Source organism: Acipenser ruthenus, chromosome 37 (genome assembly GCF_902713425.1).
Source record: "Acipenser ruthenus chromosome 37, fAciRut3.2 maternal haplotype, whole genome shotgun sequence".
Classification (NCBI taxonomy): Eukaryota; Metazoa; Chordata; class Actinopteri; order Acipenseriformes; family Acipenseridae; genus Acipenser; species Acipenser ruthenus.
The window spans coordinates 5365302-5385080 of NC_081225.1; the positions used below are offsets into that span (position 1 = coordinate 5365302).

The window sequence follows — 19779 nt, forward strand, 5'->3', positions numbered from 1 at the left end:
CGGCTGAACAATGTGACTCTTACCCCCTGCCCCACATCAATGAATTTTTGGACCTGGTCCCTGCGAAGCAGCTATTGGCAGGTGGAGCTCATCCAAGAGACCCAGCCCAAGACACCCTTCTCCACTGGCTGGGGGTGTCGCAGTTCAAGGTTCATGCCCTTCAGCCTGTGTAATGCTACTGCCATCTTCAAGTACGTGCTGAGTGCAGTCCCAGCGCAGTGCTGCCTGGCGCATCTGGAAGATCTGCTGGTGCACACACCCACTTTCAGTGAAGTGCTCTGCGGTTTCATGCAGCAGGAGATCGTCTTCCTGAGTCACTGGGTGGGCCATGAGGGCACCTGCACTGATCCGGAGAAAATCACTGCCATCAAGGAGTGGCCTGTCCCGGCTGACCAGTGGCAGCTACAGGGGTTCCTGGGCCTTGCTTCCTACTACCCCCATTTCATGGCTCAGTTTCTAACATCGCCCACATGCTCCACCGGCTGCTGTGGAAAGAGAAACCATTCGTCTGGACGGAGGCCTGCCAGAACACCTTCACTGCCCTGTGGGAGGCGCTGACCCAGGAGCCAGTTCTGATGCCTCTATCCCCAACCTGCCAACTACTGCCGGCAGACCGGGGAGCAAGAGCTGAGATATGTGTCACAGGGGCACCAAACAACGTTTCCAGTGTGCAGCACGCTGTCTGCAGTCCTGGCTGCAGAGTAGCGCCAGCAGCAGGAAGGGGAAGCAGACCTGCAGCTGGTATGTGCTGGCTGAAGGACCACAGGATGCTGCCCTGGGAGGAGATCACTCTGCTGTCGGAGGCTACCAAAAGTGAGGATATTTTGGGGTCGCCAAAACACTTGGTGCGACTCCAGCAGTCCTAATACTGGGGCCGCTGCTGTTCGACCAGCCCCCGGATACTACAGTGGGCGTCCTCAGGCTCCTCCAGGACAGGCTGGACATCGCGTACTTGTTCAGCAGGGACCAACTCCGAGCAGTGTTGTGGCTCCAGGACAACCGGTGGCTCCCGTGGACCATGGGGGCTCCATTGTGTCACCTCCGCACGCAGCACCAGCCACAGCGTCAGAGACAATAGCCACTCAGTTATCAGACTCAGTCTCCCTCTTTTTGGTGATGAAACAGACTTGGCACTGGGACAGAGCCGAGCAGAGACAGGGTGCAGCAAGCAGCGGGGGAGGGGGGGGGGGGGGCTGCACTGTGTGTGTCTGTGTCTGTCTGTGTGTGTCTGTGACTGTTTGCGTTCATGTATTATTTTTGGAATAACGATTGTAATGCACTTTTGCAGATACTGATATAAAACCATAAAAATAACCATACAGAGCCATGTGGATTAAAAACAAAAGAAATGGGTTACCTTTACCAATGGCTTTCATTTATAGACTAGTTGAGATAGCTGTAATATTTATAGCACAAATATCATGCTTAGTTTACTGAGTACACATTTTTTGCAACGCCAATAAAAATGCAAACCGAAAACTTATTACTGTCTGTGTACTTTCAGTAGTGTTTCAGAGTAAAGCAACGCGTTGAGTAGAGCTTTATGAAAAAAGTTACAGACATTGGGACACACAGACAGCCTCCATGGATTGTGACACATAAACAATAAATTGTGCTCTATGGCTTTTATCTTATCACAATCCCTCCAAGGACACGGTTGGAATATAAATTCCTAAGCATAGATTATACACAGAAGACTCCTCAAGGTCTTCAAAGTTGCTTATGAAGTCTGAGTTGCTTGTAGGGCACTGGGTCTGAGGCTGGGAGTCCACCCAGCCTGTGTGCTCAAGGTTAAGATGCAGGATTTTTACACTGTTGGCTTAAACTATCAGGTCCTTGTACTTTGCACATTATTACCATTCCTACGCAAGTGTAGCGTTGTACTATATTGTACTGATATACTATCCCCAATCCCTGTGATCACTAGTGTTTTTGTCCAGGAGTCTTCAAGTTCAGAGAGCTAACAAAAAAATTACAATGAATCTTATCTAATATTAATAGGTATCTCATTTGATTTTTCATTTGTGAATGGCTTTTTTTTTTCAAAGCTAATCATAAAAATTACAATGAATTTGGTTAATTGCTGTGCTTCTGGTGTGTCTGTGCATGCCTTTAAAAGAAAGCAGTGATTGGTTAATAATTGTAAAGTGTAAAGTGCATTCCGGTCACAAAAATGTAGGTTCCAAATACCAAATGGATGGTACTGAACTAGAACAATGTCGTTACTCAGGGATGAATATAAAACTCCCATTGTATAGCAGTTTGCATAGCAGTTTGATCCCCATCTGGTTTCACTATGAGTTTAATAAGACACATCTGAGCTTGCTACCTATACATTGTGCCTAATCAAGCTTGTATTATTACCTAGAATGGGTGAAACTGCTTTGCCATAGGAGTCTTATTTCCATCCTTGGTACAGCTGTTATAGTAGACTCGTCACTGTCAGCCACCAGGCAATGTGGGGAGGCATTGAAAAGGTTAACAGAATGCTTTCCCTTTAAACCGTAGATGTCAAGTGCAAATCAAGGATAAGATGAAGTTGTACTTGCGACTCTTGTGTTTAGTTCCAGTCCCTGCAATACACAGATGACATGTTGGCTTTGGTAGAGTACAGCGAAGAGCAATCAGACTAACCCTAGAGCTAAAGGGTATGAGTTCTGATGATAGGATGAGGGAATGGATTCCGTTTAGCCTGGAACAAAGAAGGGTTAGGGGAGGCTTGATCAAAGTGTTTTAAATCCTGGGAGTCGACAAGTACCTCTTTTCCTCTGGCACATCTGAGCCGTGAGGGCCCCAGGCCAGGGGTGGGGTTAATGCTTTTCGTCATTATGTTGCGTCACTCAGTATACTGGAGGAAGACAAACAACACAGCGTGCAGCGAGTCAGGGCTCTTCAATTGTATTCATTAATATATGAAGAATGAAACCGAATTAAAACACAGCCCTAACCTCTGGTTCTGTCATTCTCAACTCAAATACAGCAGTTTAATACTGCATCATCTACGTGCGATGCAACCTGTTAATTGCTTGCTGCGACGCGTTGGTTGCATGTGACGTCAGTGGCACGGCTCGGCTCTGCAGTGGAAACACAAGCAGGCTCCTCCTGAGCCACGGCCCCAGTACGGCTCGGTTGTACAGTGGGGAAGAGGGAAAGGTTAACCTTGGTCCAAGTGAACTCTCATCTCCCATCCTCTCAACACCTTCAAACCACTTCAGTCTTCCCTTCCTAATAATCAGAATAGGTTGTCTTCTTCAAAAAGTTCTTTGGTTACCACCTAGACCTATAGTAAGTGTCCATGTTGATCATTCATACATCTGGGTAGGTATCATTTCAGCTTTAGATATTTTCATATTGACCTTTATAGACATTCTCAAGGAACTCATGTAATAATGATGCTCATGCTCATCTGAAATGAGAACGCCATTAATGGGTTTCCATGGACCATCACTAGTATATCTGTGATTTTAAACAAAGCTCAAGTCACAGAAAAAGTTACTTGGTTATAAAATAAGACTTGTAAACATTTGTGGTATGTTCAGTTTGTTTTTGTAAAATGATGACCTCATCAACATGGTGTAATTTCTCATTTCCAGCGGAGCAAGCCTCTTGATTCTTATCCCTGGGGGTCTAAACTTTAAGAAAAAACTGGTCTAGCTGAGCAGGTCAGGGCTATCCATTTCAACACCAATATCCCACTGGATCCCGACTATACTGTCACAAAACATTTTACAAATTGATTTTCTGAAACTGAAAAAAACTGCTGCAAAATCCTGCCACTACAAAACTGTAATGGGCCTGATTATTTAAACTTCCAAAGTTATTCAGAGTACGGTTAGTAGTTGTGTTTTACAAATGGTGTTTGCCTTGCAATATTCTAATAAAATTAGTATAACTATTATAGAGAAGTGGAATTTACATTAGTAAGGACCTGCTACTTTAACTTAAAGTTGTTTTTGTATTAAATCAATGAAAGCGAAATTAAACATATGTATGTATGTATGTATGTATGTATGTATGTATGTATGTAAGTAAGTAAGTAAGTATGTATGCATGTATGAAAGTTTACAAACGAGAGGAGGCCATTCAGCCCATCTTGCTCGTTTGGTTGGTAGTAGCTTATTGATCCCAGAATCTCATCAAGCAGCTTCTTGAAGGATCCCAGTGTGTCAGCTTCAACAACATTACTGGGGAGTTGGTTCCAGACCCTCACAATTCTGTGTAAAAAAGTGCCTCCTATTTTCTGTTCTGAATGCCCCTTTATCTATTTTCCATTTGTGACTCCTGGTCCTTGTTTCTTTTTTCAGGTCAAAGAAGTCCCCTGGGTCGACATTGTCTATACCTTTTAGGATTTAGAATGTTTGAATCAGATCGCCGCGTAGTCTTCTTTGTTCAAGACTGAATAGATTCAATTCTTTTAGCCTGTCTGCATACGACATGCGTTTTAAACCCGGGATAATTCTGGTCGCTCTTCTTTGCACTCTTTCTAGAGCAGCAATATCCTTTTTGTAACGAGGTGACCAGAACTGAACACAATATTCTTGGTGAGGTCTTACTAATGCATTGTAAAGTTTTAACATTACTTCCCTTGATTTAATTTCAACACTTCTCACAATATATCCAAGCATCTTGTTGGCCTTTTTTATAGCTTCCCCACATTGTCTAGATGAAGACATTTCTGAGTCAACATAAACTCCTAGGACTTTTTCATAGTTCCCTTCTTCAATTTCAGTATCTCCCATATGAAAATTATAATGCACATTTTTATTGCCTGCGTGCAGTACTTTACACTTTCCTCTATTAAATGTCATTTGCCATGTGTCTGCCCAGTTCTGAATGCTGTCTAGATCATTTTGAATGACCTTTGCTGCTGCAACAGTGTTTGCCACTCCTCCTATTTTTGTGTCGTCTGCAAATTTAACAAGTTTGCTTACTATACCAGAATCTAAATCATTAATGTAGATCAGGAATAGCAGAGGACCTAATACTGATCCCTGTGGTACACCACTGGTTACCTCGCTCCATTTTGAGGTTTCTCCTCTAATCAGTACTTTCTGTTTTCTACATGTTAACCACTCCCTAATCCATGTGCATGCATTTCCTTGAATCCCTACTGCGTTCAGTTTGAGAATTAATCTTTTATGCGGGACTTTGTCAAAAGCTTTCTGGAAATCTAAATAAACCATGTCGTATGCTTTGCAATTATCCATTTTCAATGTTGCATCCTCAAAAAAGTGAATTAGGTTAGTTAGACACGATCTCCCTTTCCTAAAACCATGCTGACTGTCTCCCAGGATATTGTTACCATATAGGTAATGTATGTATGTATGTATGTATGTACAGTGCCTTGCGAAAGTATTCGGCCCCCTTGAACTTTGCGACCTTTTGCCACATTTCAGGCTTCAAACATAAAGATATGAAACTGTAATTTTTTGTGAAGAATCAACAACAAGTGGGACACAATCATGAAGTGGAACGGAATTTATTGGATATTTCAAACTTTTTTAACAAATAAAAAACTGAAAAATTGGGCGTGCAAAATTATTCAGCCCCCTTAAGTTAATACTTTGTAGCGCCACCTTTTGCTGCGATTACAGCTGTAAGTCGCTTGGGGTATGTCTCTATCAGTTTTGCACATCGAGAGACTGAAATTTTTGCCCATTCCTCCTTGCAAAACAGCTCGAGCTCAGTGAGGTTGGATGGAGAGCATTTGTGAACAGCAGTTTTCAGTTCTTTCCACAGATTCTCGATTGGATTCAGGTCTGGACTTTGACTTGGCCATTCTAACACCTGGATATGTTTATTTGTGAACCATTCCATTGTAGATTTTGCTTTATGTTTTGGATCATTGTCTTGTTGGAAGACAAATCTCTGTCCCAGTCTCAGGTCTTTTGCAGACTCCATCAGGTTTTCTTCCAGAATGGTCCTGTATTTGGCTCCATCCATCTTCCCATCAATTTTAACCATCTTCCCTGTCCCTGCTGAAGAAAAGCAGGCCCAAACCATGATGCTGCCACCACCATGTTTGACAGTGGGGATGGTGTGTTCAGGGTGATGAGCTGTGTTGCTTTTACGCCAAACATAACGTTTTGCATTGTTGCCAAAAAGTTCGATTTTGGTTTCATCTGACCAGAGCACCTTCTTCCACATGTTTGGTGTGTCTCCCAGGTGGCTTGTGGCAAACTGTAAACGACACTTTTTATGGATATCTTTAAGAAATGGCTTTCTTCTTGCCACTCTTCCATAAAGGCCAGATTTGTGCAGTATACGACTGATTGTTGTCCTATGGACAGAGTCTCCCACCTCAGCTGTAGATCTCTGCAGTTCATCCAGAGTGATCATGGGCCTCTTGGCTGCATCTCTGATCAGTCTTCTCCTTGTATGAGCTGAAAGTTTAGAGGGACGGCCAGGTCTTGGTATATTTGCAGTGGTCTGATACTCCTTCCATTTCAATATTATCGCTTGCACAGTGCTCCTTGGGATGTTTAAAGCTTGGGAAATCTTTTTGTATCCAAATCCGGCTTTAAACTTCTCCACAACAGTATCTCGGACCTGCCTGGTGTGTTCCTTGTTCTTCATGATGCTCTCTGCGCTTTAAACGGACCTCTGAGACTATCACAGTGCAGGTGCATTTATACGGAGACTTGATTACACACAGGTGGATTCTATTTATCATCATTAGTCATTTAGGTCAACATTGGATCATTCAGAGATCCTCACTGAACTTCTGGAGAGAGTTTGCTGCACTGAAAGTAAAGGGGCTGAATAATTTTGCACGCCCAATTTTTCAGTTTTTTATTTGTTAAAAAAGTTTGAAATATCCAATAAATTTCGTTCCACTTCATGATTGTGTCCCACTTGTTGTTGATTCTTCACAAAAAATTACAGTTTCATATCTTTATGTTTGAAGCCTGAAATGTGGCAAAAGGTCGCAAAGTTCAAGGGGGCCGAATACTTTCGCAAGGCACTGTATGTATGTATGTATGTAATGTATTAGTTGTTTCTTACTCGTTTTAGTATCGGAATTGGTGTTTTTCCCCCATTCAGAAACAATTGTGCTAATGATGTTTTGGAGAACAGAGCTTTAAGCATGAGGTTATAATGGCCTCTAATCAGGGTTCTATTGCTGAAGAAGTCCTCAAATGGTTACACAACCTTATTTATGGTGCTATTCATAAAAGTATAGTGCCAGTATGGATAGTATCTGTGCTGACTAATGACAACATTTTCCCTTCCCTGATTAAATTAGCTTTAATCAGCACATTTATAATTTAAAGGGAACATAATCCATATCGGAACATACCTGGAAGTAGGTGCCTATACTGTGGTAAACTTATATTATTATTTATATATAAGGGTTTGTGACAGAAAGACAATGATTCTTGATGGTAAATCTCCCTCCCGACCTGTGAAGGTGCTAAGTAACAGGAACTGAGTACCCTGGACTGCTTGGCCTGACACTTCGTTCCGAGGGGTAAAAGGAAGTCGGTCATTTAGAAAAGGGGCGGAGCTTCGGTACATTAACTCATCGACCCGGAAGGGAAATGATGTGGCAGCCGCGGATTGGAGGAATGGCTGTATTTGCACCACGAGCACTAATTCACGCACTAATCGGATTTGTGTTTTGTGTGGGTGTATAATAAACAGACTATTATTTCGGGACAAACCCGGGGATTACAAATTAAGTAATACACGCCACTGTATTATTTAACATCATTATTGTTTACTGTTTGTTTTGCCGTCAGGCACTGGACATAAAAATCATTAAACAACTTTGCACCTGGATTATAATTGTCTGTCTGTTCATTGATCACCTGCACCTGCACACTGTTAACCACTTTGCCACAGGGTTAAAGTAAACTTAATAGATTTTTTTAAGCTACCAGAAGCAGCCTATTAGTGGCACCCTGTGACACACAAGGAGTCCTTAAACATCACTATAGCAACAATGAGGACATATTAAAGTCACTATATGATGCGACAGAAAACTAAGGTGCCTGAAACACATTAGTGGCACAGTAAAGCACTTGAGAGCTTTATGAGTGCAGTGTGTTTATCAGCTGAGAAAGGTACAAAAATTGTGAACAAAGTTATACAACTGAATTTAACTTTTTAAAGTTGACAAAAAAAAGGCAATATTCATTTATTACATTTCTTTGATTTACATTTAAAAAAAAGTTGTAAAATATCAACCTATGATAAAAAAGTTGTCAGGGGACAAAGAATAAGGGATATTTCACTATTCATTGTCAGATGTTATGTACATTTGCACTTTACACCAGTAGTGATAACAAGGACTCGCTGGTTGTAGATAAGACAAGCGCTGATTACTGACAATTCACACTGCAAAACAAAACAATTTAATTAATCTTACCTGTCACGCACTTTCATTCTGCAGAGTGCTAGCAACCTGTTCTGTTGCACAAGGGTCTTCAAAATAGCTGTCAAGCCTGTTTTGTACCACTGCTAGCTGTAGAACTGAGGTCCTCTAGATGTCAGGACCAAAAGGAGTCTTGTCACCTAAACACAGCAAGAAAAACAAGTCCTTACTATCAATGAAACTTCATGCAAGTCACCACGTGGTCACCACAGTACCAAAGGGACCCTGGAGAGAGACCACCCAAACTAATCCCAGGACTTGCAGGACTAAACTACAAAGAAAGGATGAAAGAACTAAATCTATTTAGTCTGGAACAAAGAATCAGGGAGGATGTGATTTAAGTCTTTGAAATCTTAAAAGAGGTTGGCAATGTTAACCCAAACCAATACCTTAAGCATAGTACATAAACCAGGACCAGAGGACACAGTTGACATTGAGTGGAGATAGACTTAGGATAGAGGGAAGGAGACAGTTATTTGCACAGAGAGTGGTGAGGGTATGGAACGGGTTATATAGTCATGTTGTTGAGGCAGAAACAATTGGATCCTTTATGACCCAACTTGCCAAAATTATGAGATCAATCAGCTACTCTCGTTTGTAAAAGTTCTTATCTGAAATGTGCCGTTCTGAAAGAAACACGTTATATCAAATATTTTCATTTTAACACCTGACATCTGGTACTAGGTTACAGAAAATTCTCAGTATGCTTGCCTTGCCTTTCACAATATCGGTTACTGCTTTACTTCCTTGGTTATTTCACCCTTGCAGTGTCTTCTGGGTCAACGCACGTTACTCGAACACATTTGCATGTGAAAATATCAACCAGTGCCAGATAAGGATTGTCTCATGTCTTGTCATTGTTATTCTTTAGTTTTTCCCATTAATCCCTGTGACAGGATACCGAGTGGTGACGTCAGGCCAGAATGCAGGAAGAAAAATACAGGCAGTACTGCAGGTGCAAAGAAAGGAAAACACAGGCAGTGCTGCAGGTGCAAAGAAAGGAAAACACAGACAGTACTGCAGGTGCAAAGAAAGGAAAACACAGGCAGTGCTGCAGGTGCAAAGAAAGGAAAACACAGTCAGTACTGCAGGTGCAAAGAAAGGAAAACACAGGAAGTGCTGCAGATGCAAAGAAAGGAAAACACAGGCAGTGCTGCGGGTGCAAAGAAAGGAAAACACAGGCAGTGCTGCAGGTGCAAAGAAAGGAAAACACAGTCAGTACTGCAGGTGCAAAGAAAGGAAAACACAGTCAGTACTGCAGGTGCAAAGAAAGGAAAACACAGGCAGTGCTGCAGGTGCAAAGAAAGGAAAACACAGGCAGTGCTGCAGGTGCAAAGAAAGGAAAACACAGTCAGTACTGCAGGTGCAAAGAAAGGAAAACACAGGCAGTGCTGCAGGTGCAAAGGCGCAGTGTGTGCCGTTTATTTTTAACAAACAAAAATAAATAAAATATTCAAACAAAAACACTTGCTCACAGAGCAAAATAAAGGTTTTAAATAAAACAAAATAACAAAACACAAAATACTATGATCAGGCTGGGCTGTAGCCTTCACTGATCGCACTGATCGTACTTCTTTTTTATTTCACACACACCTCTCTCTCTCTCTCTCTCTCTCTCTGCTCTCGTTCTCCACTTCTGAACATCCACCCTGAGCAGGGAGAACTGCAGGCTTTTATATTAGTGACCGAGGGATTAACTAGCTACCAATTATCTGCTAATCCCTCGGCCACATTCTGCACAGGTTTTGTAATGCGGATGGGGCTTCCCATCCACGCTGTAAAACAATAACAAAATAAATGAATCATAACAATAAGCTCCACTGCACCCGGGTACAGCACTGCCTTTATGTATACACCTACATCTGCATAGCTGTATTCACATTGAAAATATACATGACAATTAAAACTAATAAATAAACTGGGAAATTATATATATATATATATATATATATATATATATATATATATATATATATATATATATATAGTGCCTTGCAAAAGTATTCAGACCCCTGACCAATTCTCTCATATTACTGAATTACAAATGGTACATTGAAATTTCGTTCTGTTTGATATTTTATTTTAAAACACTGAAACTCAAAATCAAAAAAGATTTGAATAACATATTTAGAAAAGCAGCAGAAAAATCTAAATTAAAAATAGTAAATCGAAAATACAACCAGAAGAATAAATTAAAAGAAAAGTGGTTTGATGAAGACCATGGTGAAAAAACCAAGACAGCTATCCAATCAAAAACATAAAGATCCAGACAGGCAAGATCCAGACAGCCCATATTTATGCCTCAGATACTGTGAGGCACTTAAACAATGCAAACACACTCTAACAAGACCATATTAATAAACAACTCGGTGAAACTGAGGAGTCAATAAACCAAAATCATTTTTGGGAAACCTGGAACAACCTAATTTCAACAAAAATGAAGAATCGGCCATCCAAAACGGAAACATTTGGAAAAAAACATTTTGAAAACTTTACAAAGAAATACAAAACAAAGAACAAAAAAATGCCATTTGCGAAAAACTAAAAAATTTTGAATCCTGTATTAAGGAGGCCCTGCTCAGCTCCTCAATCTCGTACTGAGAGCTGGGTATTTCCCATCATAAAATCGATGTACTCAGAAAATAAGTGTGGTGTGAAAATTGGTAACAAAAGAATATAATTCTTCACACAGGTGCGTGGGGTGAGACAGGGCTGCAGTCCAACACTGTCCAACATCTATATCAACGAGCTGGCCACAGTGCTGGAGCAGTCTACAGCCCCTGGCCTCACTCTACATGAAACTGAAATAAAATTCCTGCTCTATGACCTGGTCCTGCTGTCACCCACAGAGCAGGGTCTTCAGCCGAGCCTGTCACTGCTAGAGCAGTACTGTCAAACCCAGGCCCTGGAAGTAAACATGAACAAGACCAGAGTCCTGATATTCCAGAAGAAAGCCAGATCTCAGGGAAATAAGTACCACTTCACTCTAGGCAACACCACCCTAGAGCACACCAGCAGCTACACATACCTGGGTCTGACCATCAGTGCATCAGGGAGCTTTAACCTGGCAGTGAATGCACTAAAGGAGAAGCATGCAGGGTGTTTTGTGCCATAAAGAGGAAGCTCTATAAAATAACCCCCATCAAAATTTAGCTCAAAATTTTTGAAAGTGTGATTCAGCCAATTGCCCTCTATGGCAGTGAAGTGTGGGGTCCAATCACCAACCAGGACTACACAAAATGGGACAAACACCCCACAGAATCCCTGCATGCAGAGTTCTACAAAAACATCATGAAATGACAAAGAAAAACATGAAACAATGCATGCAGGGCTGAATTAGGCCTGTATCCATTGATTATTAATATCCAAAAAAGAGCATTAAAATACTGGATTCATCTGAAAAATAGTGACCCAAACTCACTCCATCATGCAATACCAAGAGCTCAGCCCAGAAAAGAGTCCCCTCAGCCAACTGGTCCTGAAGCTCAATGAGCTGAGCAACACTGACATCAGTCAGCTTCAGGACAGCACTGCAAAAACAATTTCAATTAGTGTAAACCAAATTATAAAACACCTGAAACACTCATATCTAGACCATTGGGATACAAACACTAAAACACAAAACAAAATAGAGTGCTATCGGACCCTAAATAGAAATTACACCCTGGCAGAATACCTGGTAACTGTCAGAAACACAAAGCAGAGGCAGATCCTGACCAAATACTGGCTCAGTGACCACAACCTGGCCATTGAAAAAGGCCGACAGAGGCAAACCTGGCTGGCCAGGGAGAACAGACGCTGTGGTCACTGTGAGACAGGAGAGGTCGAGACAGAGATTCACTCTAACACACTGTGAAAAATATAAAAACATAAGGGACATTTTCTTCCCCACATTCGGCGATTTAGTCCCAGAATTCCCCAAAATGTGTGATACCCAGAAGCTGTCAATCCTGCTGGGGGAAGACAAACAAACACGTAGAAACCTGTCATAACCTGAGGGACAAACCGTGAAACGTCACTCTAGAGAGGGAAAGGAGAGAGAGAGGGATTCTGTTTAATATAGAGGGAGGAGGGATTATTTTATTTTTTTAAATTTAATCATTGCCAATTATTTTTATTATTTTCTCCCAATTTGGAATGGCCAATTATTTTTAGGCCCAGCTCACCGCTACCACCCCTGTGCTGACTCGGGAGGGCGAAGACGAACACACGCTGTCCTCCAAAGCGTGTGCTGTCAGCTGACTGCTTTTTTTCCACACTGTCTCACCATGCAGCCACCCAAGAGCTACTGCGTCAGAGGACAACGCAGCTCTCGGGCAGCTTACAGGCAAGCCAGCAGGCGCCCTGCCAGACTACGGTGGTCGCTGGTGCGCGGTGAGCCGAGGACACCCTGGCAGACCTAACCCCCCCCCCCCCCCCCCCCCGAGCGACGCCCCTGGGAGCTCCCGTCCACGGTCAGCTGTTTAATATAGAGGGAGAGGGAGGGATCTGGTTTATTATAGAGGGAGGGAGGGATACTGTTTAGTATTTATATATATATATATATATATATATATATATATATATATATATATATACACAGTACTGTGCAAAAGTTTTAGGCAGGTGTGAAAAAATGCTGTAAAGTAAGAATGCTTTCAAAAATAGACATGTTAATAGATTATATTTATCAATTAACTAAATGCAAAGTGAGTGAACAGAAGAAAAATCTAAATCAAATCCATATTTGGTGTGAACACCTTTTGCCTTCAAAACAGCATGAATTCTTCTAGGTACGCTTGCACAAAGTCAGGGATTTTGTAGGCATATAGTCAGGTGTATGATTAAACAATTATACCAAACAGGTGCTAATGATCATCAATTCAATATGTAGGGTGAAACACAATCATTAACTGAAACAGAAACAGCTGTGTAGGAGGAATAAAACTGGGTGAGGAACAGCCAAACTCAACTAACAAGGTGAGGTTGCTGAAGACAGTTTACTGTCAAAAGTCATACACCATGGCAAGACTGAGCACAGCAACAAGACACAAGGTAGTTATACTGCATCAGCAAGGTCTCTCCCAGGCAGAAATTTCAAGGCAGACAGGGGTTTCCAGATGTGCTGTCCAAGCTCTTTTCAAGAAGCACAAAGAAACGGGCAACGTTGAGGACCGTAGACGCAGTGGTCGGCCAAGGAAACTTACTGCAGCAGATGAAAGACACATCATGCTTACTTCCCTTCGCAATCGGAAGATGTCCAGCAGTGCCATCAGCTCAGAATTGGCAGAAAACAGTGGGACCCTGGTACACCCATCTACTGTCCGGAGAAGTCTGGTCAGAAGTGGCCTTCATGGAAGACTTGCCGCCAAAAAGCCATACCTCCGACGTGGAAACAAGGCCAAGCGACTCAACTTCTGCACGTGTTAACAGGTAGTTTGGCCCACTCTTCCTGAGCAAACTGCTCCAGCTGTCTCAGGTTTGATGGGTGCCTTCTCCAGACTGCAAGTTTCAGCTCTTTCCATAGATGTTCGATAGGCTTCAGATCAGGACTCATAGAAGGCCACTTCAGAATAGTCCAATGTTTTGTTCTTATCCATTCTTGGGTGCTTTTAGCAGTGTGTTTTGGGTCATTATCCTGTTGGAGGACCCATGACCTGCGACTGAGACAGAGCTTTCTGACACTGGGCAGTACGTTTCGCTCCAGAATGCCTTGATAGTCTTGAGATTTCATTGTGCCCTGCACAGATTCAAAGCACCCTGTGCCAGGCGCAGCAAAGCAGCCCCAAAACATAACCGAGCCTCCTCCATGTTTCACTGTAGGTATGGTGTTCTTTTCTTTGAAAGCTTCATTTTTTCGTCTGTGAACATAGAGCTGATGTGACTTGCCAAAAAGCTCCAGTTTTGACTCATCCGTCCAAAGGACATTCTCCCAGAAGGATTGTGGCTTGTCAATATGCATTTTAGCAAATTCCAGTCTGGCTTTTTTATGTTTTTCTTTCAAAAGTGGAGTCCTCCTGGGTCTTCTTCCATGGAGCCCACTTTCGCTCAAAAAGCGACGGATGGTGCGATCAGAAACTGACGTACCTTCACCTTGGAGTTCAGCTTGTATCTCTTTGGCAGTTATCCTTGGTTCTTTTTCTACCATTCGCACTATCCTTCTGTTCAATCTGGGGTCGATTTTCCTCTTGCGGCCACGCCCAGGGAGGTTGGCTACAGTTCCATGGACCTTAAACTTCTTAATAATATTTGCAACTGTTGTCACAGGAACATCAAGCTGCTTGGAGATGGTCTTGTAGCCTTTACCTTTACCATGCTTGTCTTTTATTTTCTTTCTGATCTCCTCAGACAACTCTCTCCTTTGCTTTCTCTGGTCCATGTTCAGTGTGGTGCACACAATGATACTAAACAGCACAGTGACTACTTTTCTCCATTTAAATAGGCTGAATGACTGATTACAAGATTGGAGACATGTGTGATACTAATTAAAGAAACTAATTAGTTTGAAATATCACTATAATCCAATTATTTATTATCTTTTCTAAGGGGTACCAACAAATGTGTCCAGGCCATTTTAGAATATCTTTGTAGAATAAGCAATAATTCATCTCTTTTCACAGTTTCTTTGCTTTATTCTATGACATACCAAAGGCATGCAAGTATACATGATAAAATAGCTTTTAATTTCATCACTTTTCAGGAGGAATGAAGCATTATTTCAATGAGCTGTAAGGGTACCAACAAATTTGAGCACGTCTGTATATGTTTTCTTTGTCTATATATTTTAGTCGGTTATGCCATGTACTGTATGTGCTTTGGCAACACAATTATTTTTATTATTTTCATGCCAATAAAGCCAATTTGAATTAGAATTTGATATTATTTTCAATAATAATAATAATAATAATAATAATAATAATAATAATACAAATAAACAAATACAAAATAATAAATTGCACAGGGGCGGAGGTGTACCCCATTCTAAAATGTTATAAGAACATAAGAAAGTTTACAAACGAGAGGAGGCCATTCAGCCCATCTTGCTCGTTTGGTTGTTAGTAGCTTATTGATCCCAGAATCTCATCAAGCAGCTTCTTGAAGGATCCTAGGGTGTCAGCTTCAACAACAATACTGGGGAGTTGGTTCCAGACCCTCACAATTCTCTGTGTAAAAAAGTGCCTCCTATTTTCTGTTCTGAATGCCCCTTTATCTAATCTCCATTTGTGACCCCTGGTCCTTGTTTCTTTTTTCAGGTCCAAAAAGTCCCCTGGGTCGATACTTTTTAGGATTTTGAATGCTTGAATCAGATCACCGTGTAGTCTTCTTTGTTCAAGACTGAATAGATTCAGTTCTTTTAACCTGTCTGCGTACGACATGCCTTTAAACCCGGGATAATTTTGGTTGCTCTTCTCTGCACTCTTTCTAGAGCAGCAATATCCTTTTTGTAACGAGGTGACCAGAACTGAACACAATATTCTAGGTGAGGTCTTACTAACGCATTGTAAAGTTTTAACATTATTTCCCTTGATTTAAATTCAACACTTCTCACAATATATCCGAGCATCTTGTTGGCCTTTTTTTTATAGCTTCCCCACATTGTTAGATGAAGACATTTCTGAGTCAACATAAACTCTTAGGTCTTTTTCAAAGATTCCTTCTTCAATTTCAGTATCTCCCATATGATATTTATAATGCACATTTTTATTGCCTGCGTGCAGTACTTTACACTTTTCTCTATTAAATGTCATTTGCCACGTGTCTGCCCAGTTCTGAATGCTGTCTAGATCATTTTGAATGACCTTTGCTGCCGCAACAGTGTTTGCCACTCCTCCTATTTTTGTGTCGTCTGCAAATTTAACAAGTTTGCTTACTATACCAGAATCTAAATCATTAATGTAGATTAGGAATAGCAGAGGACCTAATAATGATCCCTGTGGTACTCCACTGGTTACCTCGCTCTATTTCGAGTTTTCTCCTCTAATCAGTACTTTCTGTTTTCTACATGTTAACCACTCCCTAATCCATGTGCATGCATTTCCTTGAATCCCTACTGCGTTCAGTTTGAGAATTCATCTTTTATGCGGGACTTTGTCAAAAGCTTTCTGGAAATCTAAATAAACCATGTTGTATGCTTTGCAATTATCCATTGTTGATGTTGCATCCTCAAAAAAATTTTGAGGTTTTTCCTCTAATCAATACTTTCTGTTTTCTACATATTAACCACTCCCTAATAATGAAGTGATATGTATGCGGAAGTCTTACAAGAGAATTTATGAACAGTAATTATGATTGTGTTTGACCTTTAGTGGTACATTGTGTGCAGAAGCCTTTTATTTGATTATTTAGATATCATAAAAAGTAATCCCTGCCAAGTTCTTAGAATGCTTTATCTCTACCTAGCTACTGTACTTCTATCACAAGAAAAAGACTATTCGCGTGGGGAATAAAAGGGACAGTATTCCTCGCAAGTGACACGGTGCTCTGTTTTATGGCACATTATCAATTACAGAAGTGTCATTTTCCTGCTGTACTAGTTGCATCTTACGAGCGGTCACTAAAACAATTGCTCATGATACTGTGCATGAGTGAAACTGCCCAAAAAATAGATTAAAAATGATTACGATAATCAATGTCTCCGGTGTCTAGAACAATTCCTGCTCTGTTCAACCATGGGTTCAGTGCGGTGTGTGTAGGAGACTGCTGAGTGACACTGATAGAACGTGCCTCTGCATGAGCTGGTCACAGCATAGCAAGAAAGAGAGCTCATGTGGTTCAGAGCTGCTCTCAGTAAAGAGAGCTCATGTGGTTCAGAGCTGCTCTCAGTAAAGAGAGCTCATGTGGTTCAGAGCTGCTCTCAGTAAGAGAGCTCATGTGGTTCAGAGCTGCTCTCAGTAAAGAGAGCTCATGTGGTTCAGAGCTGCTCTCAGTAAAGAGAGCTCATGTGGTCAGAGCTGCTCTCAGTAAAGAGAGCTCATGTGGTTCAGAGCTGCTCTCAGTAAAGAGAGCTCATGTGGTTCAGAGCTGCTCTCAGTAAAGAGAGCTCATGTGGTTCAGAGCTGATCTCAGTAAGATAGCTCATGTGGTTCAGAGCTGCTCTCAGTAAAGAGAGCTCATGTGGTTCAGAGCTGCTCTCAGTAAAGAGAGCTCATGTGGTCAGAGGCTGCTCTCAGTAAGAGCTAATGTGGTTCAGAGGCTGCTCTCAGTAAAGAGAGCTCATGGGGTCAGAGGCTGCTCTCAGTAAGAGAGCTCATGTGGCTCAGAGGCTGCTCTCAGTAAAGAGAGCTCATGTGGCGCAGAGGCTGCTCTCAGTAAGAGAGCTCATGTGGTTCAGAGGCTGCTCTCAGTAAAGAGAGCTCATGTGGTTCAGAGGCTGCTCTCAGTAAAGAGAGCTCATGTGGTCAGAGCTGCTCTCAGTAAAGAGAGCTCATGTGGTCAGAGGCTGCTCTCAGTAAAGAGAGCTCATGTGGTCAGAGCTGCTCTCAGTAAAGAGAGCTCATGTGGTCAGAGGCTGCTCTCAGTAAGAGAGCTCATGTGGCTCAGAGGCTGCTCTCAGTAAAGAGAGCTCATGTGGCGCAGAGGCTGCTCTCAGTAAGAGAGCTCATGTGGCTCAGAGGCTGCTCTCAGTAAAGAGAGCTCATGTGGTCAGAGGCTGCTCTCAGTAAGAGAGCTCATGTGGCGCAGAGGCTGCTCTCAGTAAGAGAGCTCATGTGGTCAGAGGCTGCTCTCAGTAAGAGCTAATGTGGTTCAGAGGCTGCTCTCAGTAAAGAGAGCTCATGTGGTCAGAGGCTGCTCTCAGTAAGAGAGCTCATGTGGTTCAGAGCTGCTCTCAGTAAGAGAGCTCCATGTGGTTCAGAGCTGCTCTCAGTAAAGAGAGCTCATGTGGTTCAGAGGCTGCTCTCAGTAAGGAGAGCTCATGTGGCTCAGAGGCTGCTCTCAGTAAAGAGAGCTCATGTGGCTCAGACATGCTCAGAAACGAGAGCTCATAGAACATAATAAAGTTTACAAACGAGAGGAGGCCATTCAGCCCATCTTGCTCGATTGGTTGTTAGTAGCTTATTGATCCCAGAATCTCATCAAGCAGCTTCTTGAAGGAACCCAGGGTGTCAGCTTCACCAACATTACTGGGGAGTTGGTTCCATACCTTACACAGGAGTGGGACCTAGCACTATTTAACTCTTAAATCATAAGGAATATTTAAAACACAACCAAAGTCATACAATATAAAACAATCTGTCAAAAGACTTACATTTTCAATTATTTTTATCAACTTTCTTTCCCCTAGTTGGAATAGAATATGCCCTGAAAATGCAATTCCGCCTGGTAAAACAGCTTCTTTTTTTTTTTTAAAAATAATTATTTGTATCTCAGGAATAAAAAAAGATCCCAAAATTAATTTTTTAACAGTTAGACCCCTATTAGGACTTCCTTGTGTGAAACTCTCAACTTGATACCACCTATGCCACATCTTTATTTTTGTACATCTGTGGAACTACCTCACTGCTAAAAAAACCTTTGGACCAATGAACTTTGGACCTCAGTTTGGCCATGAAATGTATAAAATTGTAGTGTTTCTGATGTGATTTCTGGAATCTATGACTAAAACTCTAACAATATTGAAAATTGTGTAAAGGATCTTCTATCACCGCAGAAGAGGGTCTCTGTAAAAGAACTTCTCAGACTATGCTCAGTGAATTCCAATGTCATCTCTAGGAAACCATGCTTCATATCTTTATCAATGCTTTCCTCAGATTTACATAGAAGAATTGATAAAGATGAAGCTTGCAGTTACAATCTATCAAACTACAATTCAGACCGGAAAACCATGAAGAACAAGTTGTGTCAAATCATACTGAAAGCCATATTGTACTTGAAGGAACTGGCAGACAGACTAGACTACAGTGGGAGCTGACACACAAGATCAATCACATCTTCTCCATGATCTGCCACGGGGTTGACTTGAAAGCAGTTTGAAACCAGGCCTGTTCATTTCCTATTCAGGGATACCAAGATATGTAGTGAGGCAGGGGCCACTGCACTTGGAAGATGGCTTGATTATTTATACAATGCACATCTATTTAAAAGAGGAGATGATTCAGGGATACCAAGATGTTTATTAAGTAAGGGATCCGAGTGATTCTGTTTCAAGGCCAGTGTTCCAATTATTATAAATATGAAACGTAGGCTACAGTTTGTGTGGTTTTACAATGACCCCCTAAACATATCTGTCAAATCTATTGACCGCTAGGGAGTTTGTAGTATTCATTTAATTTTGATTAAATGTATGTTTTAGAAAGTGAACAACGCCTCACAGAAATGTTTTGAGATTGTTTTTCTTCACCACAGTGACCACAAGAGGGAGCCATATAACAGATACACTCCAACTAGTTAAAGTTTGGGATAAAGATTAAAAGTGAGTCTTGAAG

At 41.6% G+C, this 19779-nt stretch overlaps 1 protein-coding gene across 1 annotated transcript in view; it reads right to left on the reverse strand.

Moving 5' to 3' along the window:
• LOC117969842 (NPC1-like intracellular cholesterol transporter 1) overlaps positions 1 to 8513 on the reverse strand; it is a 52038-nt gene extending 43525 nt beyond the window's left edge. Inside the window, exon 1 of the mRNA XM_059008550.1 lies at positions 8372 to 8513. The gene's annotated coding sequence lies outside the window, so the exon portion shown is untranslated. The remainder of the gene's footprint in view (positions 1 to 8371) is intronic.
• Between the last annotated feature and the right edge of the window lie 11266 nt (positions 8514 to 19779).